This window comes from Mytilus galloprovincialis, chromosome 12 (assembly GCF_965363235.1).
Source record: "Mytilus galloprovincialis chromosome 12, xbMytGall1.hap1.1, whole genome shotgun sequence".
NCBI lineage: Eukaryota > Metazoa > Mollusca > Bivalvia > Mytilida > Mytilidae > Mytilus > Mytilus galloprovincialis.
In genome coordinates, this window is record NC_134849.1 from 47,539,019 (window position 1) to 47,566,693 (window position 27,675).

A 27,675-nucleotide genomic window follows, 5' to 3' on the forward strand; every position below is an offset into this window, starting at 1 on the left:
ATCTCTGAATAATGTCATTCTAAATAAATGTTTAAATGGCTCGCAAAATTATTTTGTAATAGCTTAATTAGCAAATTGGTCAGAATTGGAATGTTTGTATAATTTTGATATTTATGATCGTGAAAGATCAAGACATTTAGTACCACTTTTTTAAGATAGACAAACGGATTCTGCGATATTCGATTGTTTTATTCATTGCCCCAGAAAAAGCTAGAGGCATTGCAAAATACTAATGCAATGTTCACGAACCTAACTATCAGGCAATTCATTATATATGGCTTTAAAAATTTATTATTTCATAATTTATTTGTCCCTTTATTGCTCAATGATTGACAGTATTCAAATCATCTTATAAATTTATTAAGAATTGGAACGACGATAGACTGGACCTCCATGAATTTTTCCAGATTTGTTGGGGAATAATTTGTTAGGATATGATGGTTCAATTCTGTTTAAGTCTAGTTTTTTTCAAGACAATGTCGACTAGTCGAGTGGTGCCCTTTACCAATTACTGTACATGTCTTTCCGTCCGTGAAAACCGACTCGATGATTTCGTGGTAGTGTATTTGCCTCGAATACGGAAGGTCGTCGATGAAGTATGAACAAAACTAAAACAATGCCATTGAAACATCGTACAAGCTTCATTGTCACATTTTACAACCTGTCTATAGTGCCAAATACCGAGGCTGCACATTCACATCCGATTTAAAATGGAAAGACCATATTAACAACATATACATCAAAACCAATAGAACAATTGGTTTCCTAAAACGAAACCTGAATTTACGCTCTATTTCTGTAAAGGAACATGCATATAAGGCACTTGTAAAACCTATAACAGAATACGGGAGTCCGGTATGGGATCTATACGACAAAACAGAGATTGACTGACTACAGATGATACAAAGACGAGCAGCAAGATATGTGATGAAAAAACACCATAATCACTCGAGTGCAAGTAAAATGCTAAAACACTTAGAAAGGAGATCTCTGGAACAAAGGTAAAAAGATGCAAGACTCACCATGCTTTCAAAATCGTTAATGCCAAAGTTGCAGTGACAAAGGACGTTCGTCTGATGCCACCTAAACGACTATCAAGAAATTTGCAAGGCAGAAGCTTCCGAATGTTAGCTGCATCAAGTGATTTCCGGAAATATTCCTTCTTTCAACGTACCATCAAATATTGGAACACTCTCCCTTCTGGAGTTGTATCAGAACCGTCAGTTGAGAATTTTTACGCCTCGGTGACAAAGCTGATATAAATTCAAACAATATTTGCGAGGGAAAAGGGGGGTCCGTATGCGCACCGAAGTCATGGCAAAATATTCCGTTTGTTGATTGTGGCCATTATCCGGTAGAAGTAGAAGTAGAATACTTGTCGGCTCGGAGTCAGAATAATTTGTCCAGGTAGAATGCGGTGTCTTCCTTCAAACTGTTTCATTGGCGATAGTCATGGCATCCAAAATGTTTAAACATATGCACACTTGGTTCGTTTCGTCACCTGTTTCATGGAGAGAAAAAACAACAACGAAAAACAACGAAAAGACAAATATATCTTTTACAGTCTATAAAAGATCACTTAGCCTTCACCTAGTTAACAAAAAGTAATAACATAACATGTTTATTTATAGTGCATGATAAAGGGTATCACAGTCATGAGATTTTTAGATAACAAACAGTATAGAAGTAAACAAGTCTGTGTTTATTGATAACTCAGAACTTATTGTGAACGCTGTATTCCTTTGTTTGACCTACACAACAACATGTTGAGCCATTGTTTTAACCTATTTAACTATTTGAATTTATCTTCATTTTTTATATTTACAATAGCTTTATCAACAACTTACATTATGTGGAATACTTACTTAAATGGCAGAGTGAATATTCCTGGACCTATACCATGGCCAATTGTTGGAAACCTTCCGATGTTACTACGAACCAAGAACCCGAACAAACTGTTCTTAGAACTGAGAATGAAGTATGGAGATATTGTCTATTTCACACTTGGATCACAGTCTTTTGTACTTTGTTTCGGATTTAAATTAATACACGATGTCCTGGTAAAATATGGCGATAAAACTAAGTTCAGACCGCTATGGCTACGATCATTCGTGAAGCTGCTTAAAGGACAAGCTAGTAAGTTGTTTAGTATTTTGTGATAAACATTGCAATATGTCTGCTTGGTGTTTCACGCCCAATAGCAAATATTCAATACAATAACATTGAATTTATACCATATGAAACGCCCATCAAACTGTTACATGTACTTAAAAATCTGCAGGTTAAAGTACTTGGTTTATGCAAATCCGTATTTCAGACATTAACCTGTTTCTTTATTTTTTGTTTGGGGGAGGGGGATTCGTGCAATTGATCTTTAGTTTTCTATGAGCTTGCTTGCCTTTTTGTCGTTGTACTATTATTAACATAGCCAATGTCAGTTTGTCTACGACTTCGATATTATTTTTTTTTTACAATAGAACTTTTAATGTTTATCGAGGGTTTGTATGTTTTTGCCCATCATTCTCTATTTTTTATATTTAGCACCGAACTATTCTCTATGCTTCATACTTTAGCACAGAATTATTATTCTTTATTCTTTATATTAATCTCCATTCTTCTTTCGGGTCCTTTTATTCCATTCTATTTCCTTATTTGTTCCGTTGAATTGGCCTATTATTCTCTATTCATTATTTTTTTTGTCCTTTTATTAGGTCTTTCCACTTTACTGTGGAAAGACCTATTGTTTTTCTTCTGATTATTTTTTTTTTCTTCCGCCTAATTTTGTTCTTGCGATAAATATTTGTTTCGCAATATGTCGCTTAGATATTTGGTATATGATATCGAACAGTTTATGCGCTTTTGAAATTTACCCTGCGTCACCAAATACTTTTCTTTGTAGGAGTTATCTCCCCAAACACTGCTTTCCTTGTGTCCACAACTCCTTCGCAACCGTAAAAGATTACGACAAATTTATTTTACAAAAATGCTCGTTATATCCTTTGCATGATTTGTCCTATTTTGACCGAAGCGATATGAACACTCCATATGAGAGTTATTTCCCCTTATGCATTTGATATAAGTGATATGCATTTCTATCTTGTAAACCATAAGTGATAGAGACCTAGGATCTTTTGAGTTGAGGTCCTTGGTCCAAAAAAAATGAAAATGAGATCAAGGTCAAAGGTCAAGGTCATATTCTATTTTTTGAATTTGGCTTATTTTCACTCATTTTCATTAACCTTATAAGATATCGACAAATTATTTTGTATAAATTGTTAGTTGCGACATATTGTAACTTAATAATTTTAGTTGAAAGGGTGCGTAGACAATGAATGGGAGTTTTCGGCCCTATCATATCTAAAATTATGTGTAAAGTGATATAAATTATTAACCATACATATTAGAGACCTAGGGTCTTTTGATTTGAGATCTTCAGTTTGTGACCTTGAAATTGAGGTCAAGGTCATAGGTTTATTTGACGTTCTAGATTTTGACCTTTGCTTTAAATTCATATCTTTACATCATAAAGCCATATGAACTGACATTTTAGACTGATTTTTAATATTTTGATGTCAAAATAGATATTAACTGGTGAAAAGACCTTCAATTATTCTCTGAACAATTGGTTTTTAATTCTATACTGTTCCCTTATTTGTTCTGTATAATTGGCCCATTATTCTCTAATTTTTATATTATTCTCTATTCTTTATTTTTTTTGGTCCTTTTATTTTATACTGTTTCCCTATTTGTTCTCTAGAATTGGCCCATTATTCTCTATTCTGTAGAACTGGCCCATGATTATTCTCTATTTTGTAGAACTGGCCCATTATTCTCTATTCTGTAGAACTGGCCCATTATTCTCTATTCTGTAGAATTGGCTAATTATTCTCTATTCTATAGAACTGGTCCATTATTCTCTATTCTATAGAACTGGTCCATTTTTCTCTATTCTATAGAACTGGCCCATTATTCTCTTTTCTGTAGAATTGGTCCATTATTCACTATTCTATAGAACTGGTCCATTATTCTCTATTTTAACGAACTGGTCCATTATTCTCTATTCTGTAGAACTGGCCCATTATTCTCTATTCTGTAGAACTGGCCCATTATTCTCTATTCTGTAGAACTGGCCCATTATTCTCTATTCTGTAGAACTGGCCCATTATTCTCTATTCTATAGAACTGGTCCATTATTCTCTATTCTTTAGAACTGGCCCATTATTCTCTATTCTGTAGAATAGGTCCATTATTCACTATTCTATAGAACTGGTCCATTATTCTCTATTCTAACGAACTGGTCCATTATTCTCTATTCTGTAGAACTGGCCCATTATTCTCTATTCTATAGAACTGGCCCATTATTCTCTATTCTGTAGAACTGGCCCATTATTCTCTATTCTGTAGAACTGGCCCATTATTCTCTATTCTATAGAACTGGTCCATTATTCTCTATTCTTTAGAACTGGCCCATTATTCTCTATTCTGTAGAATAGGTCCATTATTCACTATTCTATAGAACTGGTCCATTATTCTCTATTCTGTAGAATTGGTCCATTATTCACTATTCTGTAGAACTGGCCCATTATTCTCTATTCTATAGAACTGGTCCATTATTCTCTATTCTTTAGAACTTGCCCATTAGTCTCTATTCTGTAGAACTGGCCCATTATTCTCTATTCTATAGAACAGGCCCATTATTCTCTATTCTATAGAACTGGCCCATTATTCTCTATTCTGTAGAACTTGCCCATTAGTCTCTATTCTGTAGAACTGGCCCATTATTCTCTATTCTATAGAACAGGCCCATTATTCTCTATTCTGTAGAACTGGCCCATTATTCTCTATTCTATAGAACTGGTCCATTATTCTCTATTCTTTAGAACTGGCCCATTATTCTCTATTCTGTAGAATAGGTCCATTATTCACTATTCTATAGAACTGGTCCATTATTCTCTATTCTGTAGAATTGGTCCATTATTCACTATTCTGTAGAACTGGCCCATTATTCTCTATTCTGTAGAACTGGCCCATTATTCTCTATTCTATAGAACTGGTCCATTATTCTCTATTCTATAGAACTGGTCCATTATTCTCTATTCTGTAGAACTGGCCCATTATTCTCTATTCTATAGAACAGGCCCATTATTCTCTATTCTATAGAACAGGCCCATTATTCTCTACTCTGTAGAACTGGCCCATTATTCTCTATTCTTTAGAACTGGCCCATTATTCTCTATTCTGTAGAATAGGTCCATTATTCACTATTCTATAGAACTGGCCCATTATTCTCTATTCTGTAGAACTGGCCCATTATTCTCTATTCTATAGAACTGGTCCATTATTCTCTATTCTATAGAACTGGTCCATTATTCTCTATTCTGTAGAACTGGCCCATTATTCTCTATTCTATAGAACAGGCCCATTATTCTCTATTCTATAGAACAGGCCCATTATTCTCTATTCTGTAGAACTGGCCCATTATTCTCTATTCTTTAGAACTGGCCCATTATTCTCTATTCTGTAGAATAGGTCCATTATTCACTATTCTATAGAACTGGTCCATTATTCTCTATTCTGTAGAATAGGTCCATTATTCACTATTCTGTAGAACTGGCCCATTATTCTCTATTCTATAGAACTGGTCCATTATTCTCTATTCTATAGAACTGGCCCATTATTCTCTATTCTATAGAACTGGTCCATTATTCTCTATTCTATAGAACTGGTCCATTATTCTCTATTCTATAGAACTGGCCCATTATTCTCTATTCTATAGAACTGGAACATTATTCACTATTCTGTAGAACTGGCCCATTATTCTCTATTCTATAGAACTGGTCCATTATTCTCTATTCTTTAGAACTGGCCCATTATTCTCTATTCTATAGAACTGGTCCATTATTCTCTATTCTATAGAACTGGCCCATTATTCTCTATTCTGTAGAATTGGTCCATTATTCACTATTCTGTAGAACTGGCCCATTATTCTCTATTCTATAGAACTGGTCCATTAATCACTATTCTATAGAACTTGCCCATTAGTCTCTATTCTGTAGAATTGGTCCATTATTCACTATTCTGTAGAACTGGTCCATTATTCACTGTTCTATAGAACTGGTCCATTACTATTCTGTAGAACTGGTCCATTACTCACTATTCTATAGAACTGGTCCATTATTCTCTATTCTATAGAACTGACCCATTATTCTCTATTCTGTAGAATTGGAACATTATTCACTATGCTATAGAACTGGGCCATTATTCTCTATTCTGAAGAACTGGCCCATTATTCTCTATTCTGTAGATCTGGCCCATTATTCTCTATTCTGTAGAACTGGCCCATTATTCTAGATATTCTGTAGAACTGGTCCATTATTCACTATTCTATAGAACTATTCCATTATTCTCTAATCTGTAGAACTGGCCCATTATTCTCTATTTGGAGGAACAGGCCCATTATTCTCTATTTGGAGGAACAGGTCCATTATTCTCTATTCTGTAGAACAGGCCCATTATTCTCTATTCTGTAGAACTGGCCCATTAATCTCTATTATGTAGAACTGATCCATTATTCTCTATTCTATAGAACTGGCCCATTATTCTCTATTCTGTAGAACTGGTCCATTATTCTCTATTCTATAGAACTGGTCCATTATTCTCTATTCTATAGAACTGGCCCATTATTCTCTATTCTGTAGAATTGGTCCATTATTCACTATTCTGTAGAATTGGTCCATTATTCTCTATTCTATAGAACTGGTCCATTATTCTCTATTCTTTAGAACTGGCCCATTATTCTCTATTCTATAGAACTGGTCCATTATTCTCTATTCTATAGAACTGGCCCATTATTCTCTATTCTGTAGAATTGGTCCATTATTCACTATTCTGTAGAACTGGCCCATTATTCTCTATTCTGTAGAACTGGTCCATTATTCTCTATTCTATAGAACTGGCCCATTATTCTCTATTCTGTAGAATTGGTCCATTATTCACTATTCTGTAGAATTGGTCCATTATTCTCTATTCTATAGAACTGGTCCATTATTCTCTATTCTTTAGAACTGGCCCATTATTCTCTATTCTATAGAACTGGTCCATTATTCTCTATTCTATAGAACTGGCCCATTATTCTCTATTCTGTAGAATTGGTCCATTATTCACTATTCTGTAGAACTGGCCCATTATTCTCTATTCTGTAGAACTGGCCCATTATTCTCTATTCTATAGAACTGGTCCATTAATCACTATTCTATAGAACTTGCCCATTAGTCTCTATTCTGTAGAATTGGTCCATTATTCACTGTTCTATAGAACTGGTCCATTACTATTCTGTAGAACTGGTCCATTACTCACTATTCTATAGAACTGGTCCATTATTCTCTATTCTATAGAACTGACCCATTATTCTCTATTCTGTAGAATTGGAACATTATTCACTATGCTATAGAACTGGGCCATTATTCTCTATTCTGAAGAACTGGCCCATTATTCTCTATTCTGTAGATCTGGCCCATTATTCTCTATTCTGTAGAACTGGCCCATTATTCTAGATATTCTGTAGAACTGGTCCATTATTCACTATTCTATAGAACTATTCCATTATTCTCTAATCTGTAGAACTGGCCCATTATTCTCTATTTGGAGGAACAGGCCCATTATTCTCTATTTGGAGGAACAGGTCCATTATTCTCTATTCTGTAGAACAGGCCCATTATTCTCTATTCTGTAGAACTGGCCCATTAATCTCTATTATGTAGAACTGATCCATTATTCTCTATTCTATAGAACTGGCCCATTATTCTCTATTCTGTAGAACAGGTCCATTATTCACTATTCTGTAGAACTGGCCCATTATTCTCTATTCTATAGAACTGGTCCATTATTCTCTATTCTGTAGAACTGGCCCATTATTCTCTATTCTGTAGAATTGGTCCATTATTCACTATTCTGTAGAATTGGTCCATTATTCTCTATTCTATAGAACTGGTCCATTATTCTCTATTCTTTAGAACTGGCCCATTATTCTCTATTCTATAGAACTGGTCCATTATTCTCTATTCTATAGAACTGGCCCATTATTCTCTATTCTGTAGAATTGGTCCATTATTCACTATTCTGTAGAACTGGCCCATTATTCTCTATTCTGTAGAACTGGTCCATTATTCTCTATTCTATAGAACTGGCCCATTATTCTCTATTCTGTAGAATTGGTCCATTATTCACTATTCTGTAGAATTGGTCCATTATTCTCTATTCTATAGAACTGGTCCATTATTCTCTATTCTTTAGAACTGGCCCATTATTCTCTATTCTATAGAACTGGTCCATTATTCTCTATTCTATAGAACTGGCCCATTATTCTCTATTATGTAGAATTGGTCCATTATTCACTATTCTGTAGAACTGGCCCATTATTCTCTATTCTGTAGAACTGGCCCATTATTCTCTATTCTATAGAACTGGTCCATTAATCACTATTCTATAGAACTTGCCCATTAGTCTCTATTCTGTAGAATTGGTCCATTATTCACTGTTCTATAGAACTGGTCCATTACTATTCTGTAGAACTGGTCCATTACTCACTATTCTATAGAACTGGTCCATTATTCTCTATTCTATAGAACTGACCCATTATTCTCTATTCTGTAGAATTGGAACATTATTCACTATGCTATAGAACTGGGCCATTATTCTCTATTCTGAAGAACTGGCCCATTATTCTCTATTCTGTAGATCTGGCCCATTATTCTCTATTCTGTAGAACTGGCCCATTATTCTAGATATTCTGTAGAACTGGTCCATTATTCACTATTCTATAGAACTATTCCATTATTCTCTAATCTGTAGAACTGGCCCATTATTCTCTATTTGGAGGAACAGGCCCATTATTCTCTATTTGGAGGAACAGGTCCATTATTCTCTATTCTGTAGAACAGGCCCATTATTCTCTATTCTGTAGAACTGGCCCATTAATCTCTATTATGTAGAACTGATCCATTATTCTCTATTCTATAGAACTGGCCCATTATTCTCTATTCTGTAGAACAGGTCCATTATTCTCTATTCTGTAGAACAGGCCCATTATTCTCTATTCTATAGAACTGGCCTATTTTTTCTCGTTTCGAAGACCCATTCCAGATCCTCCTACTTTATGTTTATGCCGTGTGACATATATACAGGACACATTCCGAAAAACAAACCTTAATGTATTGAGTTAGCTTAAATATCAGTTGATTTTTTTTTAAAAGAAAGACACTTATTTGACAGAGTGAAGGTCTCAGCGGACATTGTACAATATAATATATTATAGAATATAACGGCTGGTGAATTTATAGGTTTTCATTTTTTTTTATCAGTTTTTCAACCAAAAAAAAAAAATTAGTTTTTTTATTGGCATGATAGTTGATATTATTTAATCTAATACATGTGTAAATCTAAATGAATAAAGCTCATTTTAGGTTTAGTGTTTAGCAATGGACAGGAATGGGTAGCTGGACGTAAATTTACTGTGGCAGCATTGAAAGATTTTGGGGTTGGAACAAAATCGATTGAAGAGAGAATTCATGAGGAAACACGATACCTGGTTGATTTTTTCTCCAAAAGTCAAAATTCCTCAATCGATGCTAGCAAACTATTTCCAAAAGTTGCATCGAATGTTGTTTCAAATATAATTTTCGGGGATCGGTTTGTATAAACATTATAGTAATAAAAATTATATTATTTTATATTACTTAAGAAAAAAAAAAAAAAACTTTTTAGCGACCATTTTAATATGATGTGCACAGGGTATAAACTGAACTGACAAAGGGATCCGAAAATTTTATCAGTTAAAATGATGGGATGGGATCTGCAAACAGTACCATTCTATCACTTGGACAACTCTAATATTTGTGCAACCAAAAAAAGTATATGTGAAGTTTCATTGATCAAGACTGAAAATTGAATTGATTACAAAAAAAAAAGTATCAACTATACACCACCTCCCAACCCGATCGCATTTCGTCTACTATTTTTCAGAAAAGAGATGCTATTACTTCATATATTAGAAGCAAAGAAGAACTCACTGCAAGATCACGCATTAAAATGGTACCAGTTTTCAATCCGATCATTTTCTGTTTAAACCTGAACTATGTTTGTATAATGCATGCAAGTTAATTCCTACACTTATCATTTAAGAATTGAATGCTTCTTTTTGTAACTTCATTGGGGTGTAAAAGCGTTGACCGAAGTACATTTTGTATGAAGCGCGGAAGCGCTTCATTCTAAAAATGTGCGCACGGTCAACGCTTTTACAACCCTATGAAGTTACAAAAAGAAGCATTCAATACTTATAATTACATTTTTAAACTAGGATCATGAAAATACGAATTTTATCAATTTTTTATTTAATTCACCTGTGCACTTTATTGTGGCACCTCGTGTTAACATGAATGATAAGTTTTATTGTGTAATGCAATTGCATTGCGTAAGGAATAACACGTGATGTGCAGTTGGCCAATCAGAATAACGTATTATAATGAAACCTACATCTAATGTAATTATTAATATATTAACAACCAGTGTAGCAGACAACATTCTTAGTATTATAGTATTGTACATACAGGTTTCAGTGTACAACACATTTCTGCATACCGTTTATAACAGACTAAATGGGTGGAAATGAGCGAAAATTCGAATTTCACAGTTACCTTTAAAGGCTGGGGTCAAATATTCACGATTTTTGCTGCCGTCCTTGGAGCATTACCGTTAATGATTTGTTAAAAGTCTGATCAAGATCTTGTAAATCGTGAATGGAAATTCAAACTTTTAATAAAATTTGTGAAAACATTTATTTTTATCAAGTCTGATCAAGATCTTGTAAATCGTGAATGGAAATTCAAACTTTTAACAAAATTTGTACAAACATTTTTTTTTTTTATCAAGACAACAATAAGATATTGTTCAGGAAGTGTCCAAATTCAGCCGTTTCCATCCAAAGTTGTCTCAATTATCCTGTTCTCAACCCGATTCCTATCCGAATTGCATCTTTCCCATGGTTAAAAACGACCGAATCTATCCCGACAGCGTCTCATTTCTGCCGAATGCGACCCGACAGACATCAGACAGTGACCAGACAGTAAACCGACGCTGACGAAAGATATCCGTAAGAAAACTGTCACCACATTTGGGATGATCAGGTACTGTCGGAACACAATCCTATCACAGTCTGCTGCACCGCATTGCAAACGGCTTTGTCTGGACACGTATATTGTGTTCTGTAATTGTCGGGACTCATACGAGGGTATTTTTGTCGAATTTCGGATTAATAACGGGACTGTTTCGTCAAAGCAATTTGCATTCGGGATGCAATCTGGACTCAATCGTCAAAAAAAAAAAACAAAAAAAAAAAAACCAGCAATGACAAATCTCTACAGATGATGAAATCTGCCACATGACACATTTTAATCGGAAATAGTCCTGTCAAGGACGGCAGTAAAAATCGTGAATGTGTGACCCCAGCTTAAGACGATTAAGAAACGAATCAACTTTATATTCTATTTAGTATTTCATGCGTAATGTGTAATTTGAATGATGCGTTTCTAAAGTTGGTCAGTATATTGCTCGTAAGTGTTTTCTTTCGAGAAAAAGAAATTCGTGATATGAAAGAGACGTTTTTTTGTTTTTGTTTTTTTTTCGGCCATCTGTTTGTATGGGTTTAAATGTTCGATATCAACAGTAGTATAATGCAGTGAAATATGGTCCGGCTGAGGTGTCGAATCGCACAAAAGATGTGATGGTTGTGGGAAAATAATATCACTTAATTTGGAATTTTTGTTCTTTTTAAATTCCTTTGACATTGTCATAATTTAATTGCGCTGATAATTTACAATTCAGTTCATTCGGCTTCCAGAATATTTGACCCAGATTTAATACCTGTTTAGCATTCGTGAATTGGTTCTTATAAGTTTATGTTTGGCTTTGTGGCTGTTTTGTTCAGGGCGTCACTGATGGGTCTTGTGTATACGAAACGCGCGTCTGACGTATTAAATTATAATCCTGGTACCTTTGAAAGCTATTACACCACTAGGTCGATGCCACTGCTGGTGGAAGTTTCGTCCCGAGGGTATCGCCAGCCCAGTAGTTAGCACTGCGGTATTTACATCAGTATCAGTTATATGGTCATTTTTTTTTTTAATTTCCTGTTACAAGGTTTTGAATTTTTCGAAAGACTGAGGACTTTCTTTATCCCAGAAATAGATTTCCTTAGCCGTATTTGGCACAACTTTTGGGAATTTTTGGTCCTGAATGCTCTTCGATTTGTACTTGTTTGGCTTTGTGACTAAGTCTGTTTTGATGGACGTCACTGGTGGGTCTTGTGTGGACGAAAAGCGTGTCTTGCGTATTAAATTATAATCCTGGTACCTTTGATAACTATTTTGTATTTGTTTTGCTTTATGACTCAGTCTGTTTTGATCTGGGCATCACTGGTGGGTCTTGTGTGGACAAAACGATTGTCTGGCGTATTAAATTTTAATCCTGGTACCTTTAACTATTACATTACAATGTATCTACATTTTCTTTTTACATCTTTCGTATGTTCGAACCTGAAGTCTTGGGTAACGTTGAATTATGTATTCATCAAAAATAATAATTTTCTTTTCTTTTTGAGTATTTTGTTTGGCTGTTTATGTACTGATTTTGTGTCATAGATGGATACCCCGTATCCTTTGTTTCTTTGTTTTTTCTATTTCCACCGACTTTCCTTCATTGCTTTGATGTTATGCCCTGAACATTGAAAATATCTAGACGCCAGTCAAATATTTTATTCTCGCACAAATAACTCTATTACCATTGGCTATACTTATTACATATATTTTAACCAGTTTCATATTTTGATAATATCTCTTCGCATCTATATCGATTATTATAAACTAATTATCTTACTTTACATTCCTAGATTTGACCACGAAGATCCAGATTTCATTAGACTTTTAGAGAACGTGCAGTTTATTATAGAGCAAAATTCGCCTTTCAGGCCTGATAATTTCTTCCCAATTTTAGAAGTTTTTCGTACAAATAATCAGGTAGTTCATATCTTTTAACATTATTTCTTTTGCCGCTTATGAATGTAAATGTTATTATGGAAGTGGCCCTCTAGAGAGAGTTCACACAAAGCGTTTTAATCACTAATACCACCCCTCTTAAAAAAAAACCCTAGAAGATACAAATAGCTTAACGTCAAGACAATAAACAACACATTGGTCAGGAAAAGAAACGTTAACAAATTAGCATAGATAAGAGGCAACAGTAATTTACCGATGTTCAAATCGCATCAATCCATTTAGAAGATATCAAACTAGATAGGAAACAAATCCTTAAAACTTCAGGAATCGCACGCACTCCATTACAAACTTCAGGAATCGTATGCACTCCATTACAAACGAGTCCATGTGTCGACAGGGTAAGCGTTAGCGTGTCCATCTATGTTTAAATTTTAAACCTAACAATCTTTAATTATTTACTGCTTGTTTAATATAAACAAGAAGGTGTGGCATGTGTGCCAATGAGACAATTCTTAATCATACCACAATGTGTAAAAGGTAAATCATTTCACGTCAAAGTACAGCCTTCAAGACAGAGCCTTGGCTCACACCAAACAGCAATCTATAAGACCTCCAAAACTAATAGTGTAAAATAAATATAGATAGATATAGGAAGATGTGGTATGAGTGCCAATGAGACAACTTTCCATCCAAGTCACAATTATAAAAGTAAACCATTATAGGTCAAGGTACGATCTTTAACACGGAGCCCAGGATTACACCGTACAGCAAGCTATAAAAGGCCCCAACAATTACTATTGTGAAACCATTCAAACGGGAAAACCAATGGTCTAGATGAATAGATAATCTATATAAAAAACGATAAACGAGAATCACTTAGGAACCACATAAACACGACAACCACTGAACATCAGATTCCTGACTTGGGACAGATGCAAACAATTGAAGCGGGATATATGTAAATCATGTATCATGTTTTAAGGGTATCTGTAGGACAAAAACTAGACAAAGTCTTCATTGATAACATTCACTCGGCAGTTCTGTAATGATTGCCAAATAAACGAAATAAACCTCTTTTACAGCTTCAAGCTGCTGTCGAACGTTTCAATGAGACGAAGAAGTATATACGAAGACGAATAGATAAACAGAGACTAACTTTCGATCCTTGTGTTATCAGAAATTTTCTTGATCTTTACCTTGCTCAGGAAGGAAAACAGGATTCGAAAATATCAGGTAGAAATTTAACGAATATCAGGTAGCATTTTAACTACTAATATCAGGTAGCAATTTAACGAATATCAGGTAGCATGAGATGCTAATTTTTTACACCATATCCGGATTTCGAATATAAGGATCGAAAAGTATTTGGAAGGCCATTTAATTTACCTCAATTTAGGACAGACTCTTGAATTTCAAAGGGTCAAAATAGGATGAACGGATTATATAAACCGGAGGGAAAATATAATACAAGCCCAAACGAAATGAATATGAACAAGTCTTAATTGAAAACACCGTTCAAACCTACGATTAAGTTGGATAAAAACATCAGTTTAATACGTGTTCATGTTAAACAAATTTTTGGAAAAGGGGTTTAAATACAGTACAAACAACATTTTCAAAAAGACCAAAAATGTAAAAAAGTATATTTTTCACAAAACGCATTGGACTAACCTGTCGAACAACTGATAATCTTAAACACTGCTAACTGCCATTGACGATTTTAAAATGATTTAATCACAAGATGTAACAAAGGGGATCTTTATGTCAATTTAATACCTAATAGAAAACAATAAACTTGCGGCAAATATGGTAAATAACAAACATGAGGTGCTAAAATGTGAACACCACAACCGGATTTCTTATATATATTATATAATTAGTGTTGTCAAAACGGACACTTTTGCCTAACCGGTTACTCGGATAATCGATTAACCGGTTAACCGGTAGTTTTTTTTAAGTTGGTGTTTGAAAGCCTAGTTATCTATAGTACCCTACACATAGATATAAGATGTGGTATGAGTGTCAATGTGACAACCTTCCATCCAAGTCATCAATGTATGCTTTTAGAATTCAAGTTTGTCCTTTGTTGGCATTATAAGGCTTGTCTGTGAGATTCCTGACGAAGGTTGACTTTTAAAAATCAAATACACCTTATCAACTATATCGTTTTTACCAACTTCAGATTGAAAAAAAAGAAACCTTCTTGAACTCGTAGAATTGAATATGTCTGAAACCGATTATTCTTTCCTTTTCTCTTGTTGTCTCCGAACATATTGTTGAGGGTTTCGATTTGAAATGATTACTAAGCATGTCACTCGTACTATCACGCATACATTGAGTACATTCACATTGGTCTACATTTCACAATTTTTGGGTTAGCATTTCGTTTAAAGTTAGACAACGCCTTGCACGACGGAGGTTGCATATTCAGATGTAGGCCTACACAATATTTGATCAAAAACGAAATAATGAAGTAAATCGCAAAATTTAATCGTATTACTGATTTAAAGTTACTGTTAAAAAACATGTAATTATACTAATTATGTTTCCTTAAGATCTTGCCCCGATCTGAGACAAGTTTTAATTAATTTTATGTTTTTGGGATTCAATAGCAATCAATATACTGGACAATTGACCTGTTAAATTTATTACCACGACGACAATTTTTAAATAAAACATAACTATCTAATGATTTCAATACAAATTTATATCAAATCTATTAAAATTGAAAAAGTCCGGTTAACCGGTTTGCGTTTTTGGTATTCGGTATTCGGTCGTTCGACCGGTTAACCGTTGACAACACTAATATATATATTTATCGCTATTTATCCTTTTTTTAATGTGATCTTTTTTTTGTGATAATTTTCCATATCATGCTTTTCGCTTGAGATGGAAAATTGTCGCTAGAAACTGAGGTTCGTGGCGTTGCTAATGGAATTGACATGAAATTGACTACGTCGTTATAGGTAAAAAAGCGATAAACAGATTATCATTGGTCATCTCAACTCGATTGCTTTTCTCGCTTTCGCCGTACAGGCTCAAGCGAGAAAATCAATCCCTATGAGATAATCAACGATAATCTATATATATATATATATATATATATATATATATATATGCACTATGAGTTATAGAGAAATATATTGAGCTTATATCTCTTCTAAATTGTCTGTTCTTACATAAACGTCTTTATTCATATTTTATTTTGGCAGAAAGTTATCTTTTTAACACAATTGTTGACATGTATTTTGCTGGAACCGACACAACATCTGTTGCATTGCAGTGGTGCATGTTGTATATGTTAAAGTTCCCGGGTGTTCAGCACAAATGTCGATCAGAGATACTAGAAGTAAGTTGATGTTGTTTTGTTGTTAATAGATACTTTTTACTGTGGAATCGGCAGATATTCTGTAAGCAGATATTACAATTTCCATATGGCATTCTACGGAAGCGTAGTACATGAACTTTTTTGTATAATTTTTCCTATTTTGATTTAACGAAAATCGTTGCGGTATAATACTCAACTTTGCGAGTTAACGCAAACCTTTATTTTTATCTTAGTTTCTTTTTTTATTTGGGTTTCAATTGAAGCAGCTGTCATCAAATTAATAGGCTGGATATGATAAATCTAATCACGCTTTGACGTTATTGCTGAGGATAAGCAAAATACTAAAAAGAAAAATTACCCTGTTATACGATGGATGCTACTTGTAGAGCATTTGAGATGAGTGACGGTCGCACTTATATGGGGTCGTGTTGCACTGTGTTTAGATTCTATGTAGTGTTTGGGAATAGGTTTGTCATGTCATATTTGTCTTCTTTTTTACATTGCGTTGTCAGTTTCTCTCGATTTATGATTTTAAATGTCGATAGTAACTTCAGTCTCTTTCAATGTTCCTCTCACTTTCTTGTAGCATATAGCCGCAACTGGTTGAAACCGTATTAATAGTTATCAAAGGTGCCAGGATTATAATTAAATACGCCAGACGCGCGTTTCGTCTACATAACACTCATCAGTGACGCTCAAATCAAAATAATTGTAAAGCCAAAACAAGTCCAAAGTTGAAGAGGATTGAAGACCCAACATTCCAAAAGTTTTACCAAATACGGCTAAGGTAACCTATTACTGGGATAAGAAAATTATCCAATTAGGCTTTACATCACGGCCGACACTCGGCTAACCGAGAGTTTGGTCGGTTAATCTATATTGAGTATGCGGCTATATCGGCGGTTGGTCTGTTAATCGGGTTGGCTAAAGTCTGTTAATCAGGTGTTATCGAGAAAATCATTGCAAGGTCAGTATGTTTCATTGTATAACTTTTTAATTATATTCATATCATAAAAACTATTCATGTCTGACAAAACGATTTGGAGAACTGAATCCAGTGGTGTAATTATTTTTTTTCTAGCTTCAATAAATGATCTATAAAATGAAAAGGCGAGTTACTCACCAGTAAATTTATACACATTTTACACACACAAAATGTACACAAAAATGACAAGTTAGTTGAGTTTACTTGCATGCAATATTTTGAACATCGAAAGAAGACAGGCATAATGTTTGTTTACCATATTAACATCAATATGTGAAAAATCTACACGAAAAACTGTATTTTGGTGACATAAATTAATTTTTGATAAAAATGTGGTCTGTTAATGGGTCGGATGTATAAAACTCGGTCTGTTAATTGGTCTGTTAAGAGTTATGAATGACATTACAAGCATAATTTAATTGCTATATGGGGTGTTATCTGAATAAAGGGATAGACTCAAGATTAGTGGCTAGAATATATGGAAACAACACATGAACAATGAAACATAAGTTTAGACAATGGAATCTGAAATTGATAGAAATGGTTTCAAAAAGTGTAATATCAAAGTAATATTAATTTCAAAAGACAATACATACCGGAAATAAACTCCTCATAGATACCAGGATTGAAATTTTATATTTACGCCAGACACGCGTTTTGTCTACGAAAAACTCATCAGTGACGAAAAAAATGTTTAAAAGGCCAAATAAAATACGAAGTTGAAAAGCATTGAGGAAACACAACTAATACTGGCGTCACACATCAGCGTATAGCACTGGCGTGTTCAAAATCATTCACGCTGCCAATACGCTAGTAATTTTGGATGCATTTAACCTGGCAATCATATTTGTAACGTGTGCAAAACGGTGGGCGTACTAGAAACGTATGTTGGCGTATGTTGTGTGTTTTTTATGCTGCATACAAATTTCCTGGGATTGTAGCGTTCATCAAGCGTATTTACTTTCCTTCATTGGCTAGAGGAATAGGGGAGAGTTGATATCTCATAAACATGTTTATCCCCACCGCAATTTTGCGCCTGTCCCAAGTCAGGAGCCTCTAGCCTTTGTTAGTCTTGTGTGATCTAGTATACATATTTTTTAAGGGGCCAGCTGAAGGACGCCTACGGGTGCGGGAGTTTCTCTCTACATTGAAGACCCATTGGTGGCCTTGGCCTGCTCTATGGTCGGGTTGTTGTCGCTTTGACACATTCCCCATTTCCTTTCTCAATTTTACTTTTGTATTTCGACGTACTACAAACTTGAGCAACGCGCTTTGAACGATTGCTAAGCGTTCCTATGGCATGCAACTAACGTATACCGACTTTGTCAATTTTCTCTGTACGTTTGGTGCACGTCGGTCTATACGCCAATGTGTGACGCCGGCATAAGGTGATCTATTCCTGATGTAGAAAATTGGTATTTCAAAGAAAACGCATGGAATTTAACCAGCTGCATTGCAACACATGATAGATTCATAGATGTTACAGACTTTGAACAGACAAAAAAATATAAGGCTGATTGATAACTTGGCGTAAATAATAAATTCGTGCGAATTCGAGCGGCCAATCAGTCCATATAACGCTATATTGAAGTGACACACCCTTCAATGAAATGCAAAGAAATAAAATTAAAATAAAAGTTCTCTTTCTATAAGGATACTGTTGCACCGTATTGTAATTTTTTCGTCAAGAGTACATCTCATTTTTTTTTCAATGTGAAAATATAAACTAAAGGTAGTAAGACTATTGTCGTGGCTAAATAACTCTTAACTGACACGATTTAAATTGTCCAACCCATTAACAGACTGTATTCCCCTAATATTCATTTAAATGTGGTATTACTCAACTTATATAAACATTATGAAATATTTATCAATGACAATTATTTTTTTTAGAACCAAAGTACTATTTTGTGTCCTTTAAATCATATATAAAAATGTTTTTAGCCTTTTATCCAAAATATTGCTATGCGTACAAGCATAAAAACCACATACTTGCGAGACGCCTTTTCGTTTTACTTAAAACTGCGCAGGCTATGCATTTTTTTAACTGGTGGAAAATGTTCTATGATAGATATTATTTTGTCAGACACTTTTCTTTTTTTGATGTGGTTCTCATAATATGGCAAAAATCTGTATATTTAACAGAGTTTAACATTAAATTGTGAGTTTTACTCTTAACAGACGTATAACCAACCCGATTAACAGACCAACCGCCGATATAGCCACATACTCAATATAGATTAACCGACCAAACTCTCGGTTAGCCGAGTGTCGGCCGTGTACATTAAATCTTTCGATCTTGATTTTTGTATAATGTTTTATATCTGTTGTCATCGTTTACTTCTGTTTGTCTTGCGAATTAATCATATATTATGGAGACCCACATATGGGCGTGATGCTTTTCGGTCTGTGCGTCTGTTCGTTTGTCCGTTCGTCCGTCCGTCCGTCTGTCCCGCTTCATGTTAAATTTTTTTGTCATTGCAGTTTTTGATGAAGTTGAAGTCCAATCAACTTAAAACTTTATAAATTAGTTCCCTATGATATAATCTTTCTAATTTTAATGCCAAATTGCAGTTTTTACCCCAAGTTCGCAGTCCACTGATCATATAGAATGAAAGAGCTCGCTTCATGTCGATGTTTGGTCAAGGTAGTTTTCGATGAAGTTGAAGTCCAATCAACTTGAAACTTAGTAAACATGTTTCCTATACTATAATCCTCTTAATTTTAATGCCAAATTACAGTTTTGACCCCAATGTCACGGTCAATTGAATATAAATAATGACAGTACGAGTGGAAAATCTGATACTATGAACACATTCATGTTTCATTCGAATTCGTATGTCTATTGAAGGTAATAGGAGACAGTAGGCTACCACAGCTAAGTGACCGAGAGAACCTATCGTACGTCAATGCTACACTACATGAAATACAACGAATTGCGACAACAAGTATTAAAATATAGCATGTTATTTAAAGCCATATATTTAGTTTTTGGGATAAGTTAATTAGCTAACAAGATATTAATATCAATATGCATCAAGAGTTTGGCCTTAAGTTGTGGAAAACAACCATTCTGATAATAGCCGTACTTTAATTCTAAATTACGTTTATTTCAGGTTTAGCTTTCATAAAAGTCCCCTTTTATCTTATAGCCCTTCACATGGGCTTTCGGTTTTCGATGGTATCTATGAGCATTCCTGATGAAGGTTAACCCACAAATAAAAAGCGCTACGAACGCTTTACATTTATAAAGTGTTATTTTCATTTATCAAGCAAAATTATCAATACCGCTGCTGAAGGACTGTTATTAATCAAGTCTATCATATAATTAGATCTTAATACAGAAAGTTTGTATATCTAATAAAGGTTTATTCCTCCAGTCTGTGTCATCTTCCATATGTCGTATAGCTAAACCCGTAACGCAATACACGTATCGCACCCCTTTTGGAACTCGAGATTGTTTCCCCCACACAGTTTTTATCCGCTTGAAATTTCAGAAGACGACAGTGATGTTAATCAGCTTCGTGCTGCTGGATGAACTCTTGTATATGTCAAAGTATTCAATAAATGCAATCCCTTTTTAGTTACCACATCTCTCTAAAAAAGAAAGATCAAAGACTCGTTATTCCGCTTATCTAGATTAAACCGGTATATCTGAGCACTAAACTCAACCCTCTCAGTTAAAATCTCAATCAGGAGCATAACAAAAGGTAAAACAGTACACAAGTACAAGTTTGCCTTCTTTATGGGTAAGGAGTGCTCCCGCGGCAGTATTAAAAATTATGTCAACTTAAATTTGAAACAACAATTCTTGCGTAATTTGCATAACTACAAATACTCGAATTGGATTGGCCCGTTACATTTATAACTTCTGATTTACACTCAATCTCCGGCGCAGAGTTCATTTCCGTTCCATACATGCTCCGCAAAACTACACTTATATGAGTTTAGTGTTACAAAGTATTGAACGGAACGGATATGTGATCTCTGCGTCGGAGATTGGTTTACACTCCGATAGACTATGTTGCCAAAACTATATTCGTAACCTTAATTCATACCCAATACAGATGCATGGGTTTCAAGCAAAATGAGATTGAAAACAAAATACGTAAATATTATTTCGATTCTAATGAATGATAAAAAAAAATTAATGCATTAACCATCTTGCTTTCCTCAGCTAAAGGGTGTTGTTTTATAATTTTTGCTAGATATTCGGTATTTTCTGGTTTTATCAATCTTGTCATTAAAAGAATTGCCCATTTACCCCTACTTTTCATTCCAGTATTTGATTTTATATAGTTAAAATGTTATCTTTGAAAATCTTATAAAATCCTTGTTATTTTTTCCATCATTTTTGAAAGGAAAACAAGTGCCAATGTTAAAAGCATGAAAAAAGAATTATTTTCCGCCACATTTTCAATGATATATATCTTGAAAACAGGCACGTCTTTTTCTGTTTTTTTTAGTTTCTTGATTTATATTCTATCAACTTATAAAGTCTTTTAGCGAACATCTTAAATAAAGATACATTTCGATAATTTTACTTTAAAAAGAATAAGTTCGCACCAACCTCCCTCTAACATAAAATCCTGGATCCGCCTCTGGTTCTACACTGTACTGGCAAATGTACATCAGAATAAATACTTTTTGAGGATTCCGTTGTTCTTGCTATAAATAACTCTAACCCGTTTCTCCTTTCGTTTGATCCTAACTTTCTGAAAAATCCCTTATTTTGTTCTTTAAGTATTATAGATAAAATGTAAGTTATATGATTTTATACAGAGATTCGATTTAGGATGGTTTAAGACGACTGAAGAAGTTTCTTTTTAGTTGTATAAGAGGGAATAGCTAGAAGAATGCTTGAAAATCGACTGAATGCGAATCAAAGTATACATATAAAAAAAAAGAGACACGTACAACAACACATCAACGACAAAAAACAACCAAAATATATAAAAAGGTCAAAAGACAGCTTAGATTTTAGTTCATACGGTCAGGAACATATACATTTTATGCTGCAAAGCCTCTCAGATTCATTTGCTGTTAGATATACTCATCACGGTCATAATCAACTAAATGGTTATTTGAAAGAAAAAATTTCTGATAATGGCTTTTAGTGAGACAACAACACTGCGACACAAAGTTACAATGTATTTGTATATTAACCTTTTATTTTATATGGTCTTTAAACACTTTGAGAAAATCATTGGTATATGTTATAAAGCCATCTTAGTAAGAATACTTTTTTTCCAATCGGAACTTGTCATGATTATAGTATTGATTTATAATCCTGGTACCTTTTATATCTATATGTACATTGTAGCTCCGATGGCAGTTCCCCATACTACGCTAGAAGACATTTATATTGAGGGAAAATTAATCCCAAAGAAGAGTATACTTCTCTGCGACTTGATGTCCGTACATCTTGATCCTACTGTATGGAACGAACCAGAAATGTTCCGTCCTGAAAGATTTCTTGATGACAAGGGTCATTTTCATAGAAGAGAAAATTTCTGTCCGTTTTCACTGGGTTTGTTATTCGTAATTTGTGTTTGTTTTTTATAATGACATACAACGTATTTTAAAAAGTTTGTCTTTGGTTTTGTAATGTTTAACCTGTTTTTTATTCCATTATAAAAAAAACGAAAATAATGATTCTATAATAGGAAAAATATATTCGAGTGAAACAAAAGTGTTTGTGTTGACTAACCATACTTTAGGTTCAGTTTTATACGAATCTTTTTCTAAATTATTTTACCACAAATACAACTGATACTGGTAAACCATTGTATGAAAGAAAATAGCGAAACTTTAGATGCATGCATTTTCAACTACAGTCAAACCTCCTTAAGAGACCACCTGTATCAAGTATAAAACCTGTGTTAAAAGACCATAAATTTTATATCCCTATGTATTACATTTCATATAAATTGAACCTGTATTAAGAGACCATCTGTCTTAAGATACCAATTTCTTGCTCTCCTTTAAGTGGTCTCTTAAAACAGATGGTTTCATTATTTCAATAAAAAAAAGTATTACTGGTATAACTAGTATGGTTATTCAAATGATACACTTTACATTATCCTCAGTACTTTAATAGGATACAGCAATCCGAAGATTTTATGGTATTTGCTAGAACCGTGTAGCATAGTGAATTTTATCATTATTGCTAAGATAGTTCCAATACATCATGACTGTCATGTTTTGAAGCTGAATCCCCACATGTTCTTTACTTTTCTAAATAAAGGCAACAGTAGTATACCGCTGTTCGAAATTCATAAATCGATAGTGAAAAAAACAAATCCGGGTTACACAATTAAACTGAGGCAAACGTATCAAATATAAGAGAACTACGACACATCAGAAACACAACATTTTAAAATGTAACACACACAGAAACAAACTATAATATAACAATGGCCATTTTCCTGACTTGGTATAGGGCATTTTAAGAATAAAATTGTGGGTCGAACCTTGTTTTGTGGTATGCCAAACTTCCCTCTTTAATGGCAATGTTAATTATAACATTAAAATGACAATATTACATGGCAGGACTACAATACAAATAAATGGGAGAAAATATAGGACAGAGAAACAAACGAGTAATAGCTAGTCAAAGGTTCCAGGTTAAAGATTTAATACACCAGACGCGCGCTACGTCTACACAAGACTAACCAGCTACGCTCAAAGTTTGAAAGCCAAAATTAATACAAAATAGAAGATTACCGAGGACCAAAAGTTCCAAAAAGTTGTGATCAATATGGCCAGGGTTATCCGCCTGGGACAAGAACATCCTTATTATTTAGAATAATTGATACTTTTGCAAACAGTAAATTTTATAAAATGACTATATAATAGATATACATTATTGAATTGAATTGGTGACTAGCTACAGAATAAAAACGGATACATACAAAAATATGAAGCCGTGTTAGCCAAACCCAGTGCAACGCACAAAGTAGAAAATGACGTCACATTTGAATTTCTAAAACGAGTTCCCAAAATTAAGAAAGAATTTGAACGAAATTCAAGATTAGATTAGTATGACTTTTCTAACATTTATTAATAACAGCGAATAGCATTTGGTAATAAAGCTAGTCTGTGAGTAGGGAAAAAAATAAACGACAATCATTTATTGTATAACGTGCTCTTGTCTCTTCTTATATTTCTAGGACCCCGTCAGTGTGTTGGAAAACATTTAGGTGAAGCAGAATTGTTTTTATTTTTTACTTCATTACTTCAACGATTTGACCTAATAAAGGCTAACCCTGATCAAACTTTGTCTACAGAAGGAAAGCAGACGTTCGTAACACTAGAACCACAACCTTTTGAAATGAAATTCGTTATCCGAAATTAGCCATGGTACATGGATTGATCATTCTGCAAACTTTGTTAATTTGATTTACCATTTTAACCATTTTACATGATATAAAACTGAAAGCAGCCACTAATGCAATATGCAGTATATGTGTACGCAAATATTTAGTAAATGAGTTTTATTCTATATTGTACTTACTCACAACGTAGCCTCATTCTCTTCATCCAACTAACTTGAAAGACAAAAACAATAAATGGAACCAATTGTAAACCAAAAAACATTGAACATGAAGTCAAAGTCAAATGAACCATACCAGACAGTTACGTACACCTAACAATTATTAAATAAATATTAATTATATAGAAATTGACCTTTCCATGCACGTATAAAACCGTAACGTACAATGGCGGATCCTGAATTATTTATAAGAGAATCCCAGTCCACACATACTTGTAATATATATATAGGGGGTTGAATCCGCGTTCCGGAAATACTGTTCAGTCCGTATACGATTTTGTTATATACATGTATGTAATCGTAATCACAGGTACTGTCTCTGTTTCGTTTTGCAAGCGCCATTAAAGGATGTAATTTTATGAGCTCCTAATATTTTGCCTCTCGTATCCCCAAACAGAATTATTACATGGCGGAGGACCCTAAATATAATTTCAAAGGACTTTATTTGTGTAAAACTGAACTGAAACCATGTGAACTGACATTTTTTTTCCATAATTTTCACTGAAGTGGGAAAACCACGTGGGTGGTCAAATTTTTTTCTGTGCCCGATATACTGAAAATAGACAGTTTTTCATTGACAATATTTTTATTATGATTTTCTTCAAGTTGCCTTATGTTTGATCACATGAATCCCAGTTTTCTGTACGTGAGATTCATCTCATACAGGCGTATTATTCAAACAATGCGACAGACGAACAAACAAAAAAGTGCAAAGGGAAAAGTATTCAGTCCCCAATCCGGAAATCAACCCGATTAAAAAAGAAACCAGCTCGGTTTAAAGATGAAAGTTTCACCGATTCAGGAGACAAAACTGTTTCGAGTGATGAAAATCGTTTTTACAAAGTCAAACGAATACTTGCTAGGAAAATTATGGACGGAACAATGAGTTATTTAGTTCATTTTATTGGAGAACCGGCTCAAAATGCCCGTTGGCTAAAGGAGTCCGATTTTGACAAGAAAACCCGTGATTTGATAAAACGCTGACTACCTCCACAAATTTTATGAGTCGTTTTGTGTCCGTGAGGTTTACCTCATGATACACCGTTTTTTAAATGTTTTATTCAGTGTTTAATTTTATGGAATGCTCATTTGTACATATTAAACGAATTTTGTTGTAAAATTCAAGACACAATTGCCACTTTGAACAATTTATACTTTAATGCTTGACAAGGATGTTTATTTCGAACCTTTTTGTCCTTGAGTTTTATCTCATGACAAGTTACCCGGATGTTTACAGTGATGCTTTACTGGAACTTTTTGTCCGTGAGATTTATCTCATGACAATTTATTAATCTGTGTACAGCGATGCTTTTCTTGAACTTATTGACCGTGAGATTTATCTCATGACAATGCCCTATGATGATGGTACAACGACTTTTTCTGGCGAACTTTTCATGTTTTTGTCCGTGATATTTATCTCATAACAATCCGTTACTATGATGTCAGATGAAATTCAGTACAGAGCGGAGCCCAATTTCAATGTTATTCAATGAGAACTTTTTTTTTTAAATATACGGACATTAGTTTGTTTGCATATATAATATACATGTACATGGAAACTGCTTATTAACTGCTTAAGATTTTTTTTATTTTGCATATGTTGATATTACTTATCTTTTTAAAATACTTGAACAATTCGTATTATGTATGTTTGCTTGATTTTTCTATTATTCTGATGAAAATAATGAACGATTGTTGATATTGCGTATACATGACATTATGCTAAACACTTGTGCACTTTTATACATGTAGATTTTTTATTTCAATTCCATTTACATAAGTATCAAGTTTGAATTAAATAGTCATTAATATTTGATTTATTTAATTTTGTAACATAATAGCAGAAGGTTGGTACTGCGTTTTCAGATTTGTAATTCAATAATTATTTTCTATGAAGAATAGCGAATTTTGTATGTTTATATTGAACATCGATATTTACTATTTTTGAAATATGTTGATGAGATCGTATGAATATGGTTCATTTTGTATTTAGTGGATTTTTAAGGAAACATGATAGTGATATACAGTTTCATTAGCGAGCGAATTAAGGAAAATGTAGAGAGAATGTTTTTTTTTGTTTTTTGTTGTTTTTTTTTTTTTGCATGGTATAAAGACGGAAATCTGTAGTTAACGTCCTTTTGGAACTTTTGTGAGGAGTGTATTATCTAGGATCTATGTTAGTGATATCGAGATAATTTCAAAAATAAAACCCGTGAATTGTATCTTTCTGATATGTTTTATCTGTTAGCAATTTTATATTTTTTATGAGAGTGTGTGTGCGTAAATGGGTTTGGTGCACCATGATTCTGTGAGAGATAGTTGATATATTTTTTTGAAACTTGCAACTTATGAAATGTGATCATTATAGGACATTTTCACAATATTGTAAGAGTTAGGGGCTCTGTTGAATTTATTACTCAATGATACATGTATCACGAAACAATTTCGGATCTGTAAAAATATATTTAACTACTAACTTTCAAAAGTTGAGATTTCGCAACGTCAGATAATTGTCATTTTTCATGCTGTGTTTTGAGATGGTATATGAGTTGGTGCATATATATTGTAAAGCGAATTCAACCCTGAGAAAAATTTACATTTTTCTTTTGTCGGGGAGATGTAATATATATAGGGGGTTGAATCCGTGTTCCGGAAATACTGTTCAGTCCGTATACGATTTTGTTATATGCATGTATGTAATCGTAATCACAGGTACTGTCTCTTTTTCGTTTTGCAAGCGCCATTAAAGGATGTAATTTTA

The 27,675-nt window shown here is 33.8% G+C and overlaps 1 long non-coding RNA gene across 2 annotated transcripts; it reads left to right on the forward strand.

Moving 5' to 3' along the window:
• Window positions 1-1,671: 1,671 nt before the first annotated feature.
• Window positions 1,672-27,675, forward strand: LOC143054017 (uncharacterized). Of its 2 annotated transcripts, XR_012971542.1 has the most exons (8): window positions 1,672-2,136; window positions 9,462-9,687; window positions 12,941-13,067; window positions 14,129-14,279; window positions 16,259-16,395; window positions 20,211-20,307; window positions 22,683-22,889; window positions 24,532-27,675. It is a non-coding gene; the product is annotated as an uncharacterized LOC143054017 (long non-coding RNA). The 2 variants fall into 2 exon arrangements; XR_012971543.1 differs by lacking the exon at window positions 20,211-20,307.